At 43.9% G+C, this 4,206-nt stretch overlaps 2 non-coding genes across 2 annotated transcripts; both read right to left on the reverse strand.

Annotated features, from left to right (window-relative positions):
- Positions 1–2,625: 2,625 nt before the first annotated feature.
- LOC121311695 lies at positions 2,626–2,743 on the reverse strand. The gene has a single exon (XR_005949441.1). It is a non-coding gene; the product is annotated as a U5 spliceosomal RNA (small nuclear RNA).
- A 431-nt stretch (positions 2,744–3,174) lies between these two features.
- Positions 3,175–3,360, reverse strand: LOC121311678. Its single transcript, XR_005949430.1, has one exon. It is a non-coding gene; the product is annotated as a U2 spliceosomal RNA (small nuclear RNA).
- Positions 3,361–4,206: the final 846 nt, after the last annotated feature.

Here is a 4,206-nt window from a genome sequence, read left to right on the forward strand (position 1 = left end):
GAGGGCACACAGTTTAGCTCCGTCGGTCCCTGCTTTAGCAAACCCAACTATGTAACAGAACCACAGGGAATAGAACCAAATAATGGTACATCAACCCGCCTCTCACAGTTTTCGAGGGTCGCCTCAATAAAAAAGCGCCACTCATCTCTCACGGAAGTGCTCGCGCTCAGCTATCAAAACAATCATCAAGAATAGAAGGCGCGTCAATAGCAAACAGGGAAATAATCGTACCTCTTTATATTATTTAATTTTTGCAGCTCCCTCCTCTCCCTCTCCTCGTTGTTTGAACCTTTCTGAGAATGGGCCAACAAAAAAAACCCGTTCCGGAGTACCGTCCTCGATTACTGCAGTACCGTGTCGCCCCGCTTCCAAAAATCCATTTAATATAGACGGTCCCCCTATGGGGGACGTATCAGATATTAAAATGATAAGAACAGATTTTTTTTTTTTTTTTTTTTTTTTTATTTTGAAAATATTAATTAATTAATTCTTTTCAAAAGAAAACATTACATTTATGGTTATAAACCATATCTATTACAAATCATCACAAAAAAAACAAAAAAAAAAAAAAACAAACAAAAAAAACAACCAAAAAAAAAAAAAAAAAAAACATTTCATTACAATAAACTTTAGCATAATCAAAATAACAAAAACACACAATACATCAATTCTTCAAAAATAACAGAGCCATCAATTTTCCAAAATAAAACATATCAATTTTCCAAGGTTTTAAACATATACAACAACAAATATTTCAAAAACAAAAACAAAACAGTCTTTTATTCCCACTCCCACTCTTCAGTTTCAACATTTCTTTCTCAACTCAAAAATCATATCCAACACAAAACAAAATCTTTCTTTTAAACCTCTTTACTTCTTAATAATCCCCTTTCTTTTCTCTTCGTCTTTCCATCTGGCACATAACAAAACTCTATTCCTTTCTGTTCTGTATTTTTTAACCTCTGCCTCTGTTATCACCCCCTTCAACAATCTCTCCTTCCAAGCCATTAACTCAAAAAACTCCCTCCTACAAAGACTCCGCATTAAATTATCCTCCTTTTCTTCCATTATTTTCCCCTCAAAATCCCTCGGTTCCAGTCCTCTTAAAGGGACTCCTCTTCTTTTCCTCATCTCCTCCTTCTCCACGCTTTCATACCAGCTGGGACCAGCTGCACCCTCGTTGGCACTCTCCTCACTCCTGCTCCCGGCTCCAGGTTCTCTGTCCTTCCGCTTTTTCTTTATTTCACTCTCCGTTTCCTCCATCGCCTCACTCTCTTGCACCTTGTCCGCCCCACCATCACCTTCACCCACACCACCACCACACATACCCACACCTGCACCCCCTTTCACTTCCTTACCACTCATACCCCCTCCACCACTAACCACTCTCACCACACCACCTTCCTTACTTACATCACCACCCCCTTTACTCCCTCCACTCATTCCCTTTCCACTCCCATCTTTCTTTGCACCATCACCACCCTCCTTTGCACGCTCACCATCCATACCACTCCCACCTCCACTCTTTTCTTCTCCACTCCCATCATTCTTTGCACCATCACCACCCTCACTTGCTCTCTCACCACCCATACCACGCTTTCCACACTCTCTATACAGGTGATCCAGTGCTCCACACATACTGCAACTTTTGGGGGTTTTACAGTCCATCGCTTCATGCCCTTTTCGCCTGCATTTCTGGCAGAACATTACTTTGCACTCGCTCGCCTCATGCCCTTCGGTGTCGCACTTAAAACACTTTCGCGGTTGCCCAGGGTAACTTAAAAAACCCCTGTTTCCCCCAATCTGTACATGACCCGGAGGGTGTACTATACCCCCCTCCTTTGCACTACAAATCTTAAGCCTTACAATAAATTTCCACTTCCCGGTCCATATACCTATAGGGTCAAGCACTTTAAAAGGTCCCGAAATAACGTCGCAAAAACGGCCAACATACTGTGCGACTTCCTCCTGCCCAACATACGGGTTATACATGAAAACAAACAATGGCCGAACTTCCCTTGCAAATAAGGGATCTGCGATATACATCGAAAAAGGCCTTTCATTTCTCTTCTTCTGATAAGTATCCCAAACGCTCTGAGCCAATTCTTCACTGCACAAGGCCAAATCAAAAAACTTTTCATAGTTCTGAAAACAGAAAATAGACTTCACCTCCAAATTTAGTCCTTTCAACAGCACCTCCTTCACAAAGAATTCTCGTCCGCCAGGTGTATCCTTCAATTCTGCAATATCGACGCTTTTCAGTTCCTTCTCCAAAACCTCACTCCATCGGAAACGGATCAGGTTCTGCATCCTCCTTCCAGTCGCCATCGTATTCCGCTCCCAGCGCCTTCTCTTCCTCACTGGATCCTCAGGATGCTGCGGTCATGCCACATACACTTGAGCAGAGCCAAGAGGCCGAGAAGCGATGCCCACAATGGTTTTGGCCAAACGCCCCGGGCGCGGCCGCCCGCCGCAGCAGTCGTGGTACTTGCTTCTCGGGCGGGCGGGCGGGCGGGCGGAGGGGAGGGAGGGAGGGAGGGAGGAAGGAAGGAAGGAAAGGTGCCGGGCTCCAACGGGGGCGACCGCCCTTTCTGTGCTCGTTCTGCTTTTAAACTCCAGGTGGAGCCCCTCCCTGAGGGGAAGGGCTGTCCAAAAATTGGATCGAACTCGTAAATGCTCCTCTCCACGGAAATCTTTAGTAAAAGGCGAAAGGTTCATTCGAGCTGTAGAGAAGCCGGAGCGTGCCTTTGCTGGTGGCCGAGCCCTTCCGGCAGGCCCAAAGGCCCTCCCCTCTGCCAAGCGGCAGCGAGGCCACGCACGCAAAACAAAAACAGGGAACTCCTCCCAAAACGCATCTGCCGTTCCGCCCCGGCGAAAGGGCGCTTTGCTGCTGCTGCGGCTACACTGGCCTGCTGCGTGTGTTAGGCCTGCCTGAATATGAAATATGAAAAAAAAAAAAAAAAAAAAAAAAAAAAAAAAAAAAAAAAAAAAAAAAAAAAAAAAAAGAACGAAAAGAGCGGGAAAACGGCGCGTCCCAGGAAAGGGGAGGTGGGGAGGGAGGGAGGGAGGGTTAGGGTGGGGCTCAACCCTCCCCCTCAGAGCTCGCCGAGCTCTCCGCGAGCGCTCGCTCTCGAGGCGATCTCGCGAGCTCTCTCTCTCTTTTGACCTTTCTGAGAAATGGGCACCGTTCCCGGAGGTACTGCAATACCGGGTCGATGCGTGGAGTGGACGGAGCAAGCCCCGCTTCCATCTCCCGCTTCCAAAAATCCATTTAATATAGACGGTCCCCCTATGGGGGACGTATCAGATATTAAACTGATAAGAACAGATTTTTTTTTTTTTTTATATTTGAAAATATTTTATTAATTCATTGCAAAAAAACCATTACATCTATGGTTTACAAAAACCATATCTATCACAGAAACAAAAAACATTCAAAAACAAACAATAAACAAAGACAAAATCATTTCATTAACTATTACAAATCAAACAAAAAAAAACATTTCAAAAACAAAAAAACAAAGACAAAGACAAAAATCATTTCATTACTTTTGCATAATCATAATAACAAAGAAAACACACAACACATCAATCATTGCAAAAAAAAAAAACCAGCACAAACACAAAATACATCAATTCTTCAGAAACATAACCATCAGTTTTTCAAAGTTCTTATGCACATACAACACAAAACAAAACATATTTCAATAAACAATACATTCCCCCAAAAACAAAAAATCTTTCTCTATTTCCACTCCCACTCTCTATTTTCCATATTCTTTCTTAAGTCAAAATCATAGTCAACACAAAACAAAAACAAAAATCCTTCTTTTAAAACTTTTCACTTCTTGAGCTTTCCCTTCATTTTCTCCTCTGCCTTCCATCTTGCACCTAGCAATACTCTATTCCTCTCTGTTCTATATTTCCTAAGCTCTATCTCTGTTATTAACCCCTTCATCAGCCTCTCCTTCCAAGCTCTTAACTCTACATACTCCCTCCTACAAAGTTCGTGCATGAGACTGTCCTCCCTTTCTTCCGCTATACGTGCCTCCATACTCCTTGGTACCAGTTCTCTCCATGGATCTAGCCTTCTTATTCTCCTTTCCTCCTCTTCTTCCACACTTTCAGACCAACTCGGACCGATTACACCCTCGCTGGCACTCTCCTCGCTTCTGCTCCCGGCTCCGGCTTCTCTGTTTTTCCGCT

This window comes from Polyodon spathula, unplaced genomic scaffold (genome assembly GCF_017654505.1).
Source record: "Polyodon spathula isolate WHYD16114869_AA unplaced genomic scaffold, ASM1765450v1 scaffolds_3280, whole genome shotgun sequence".
In the NCBI taxonomy this organism is placed as follows: Eukaryota; Metazoa; Chordata; class Actinopteri; order Acipenseriformes; family Polyodontidae; genus Polyodon; species Polyodon spathula.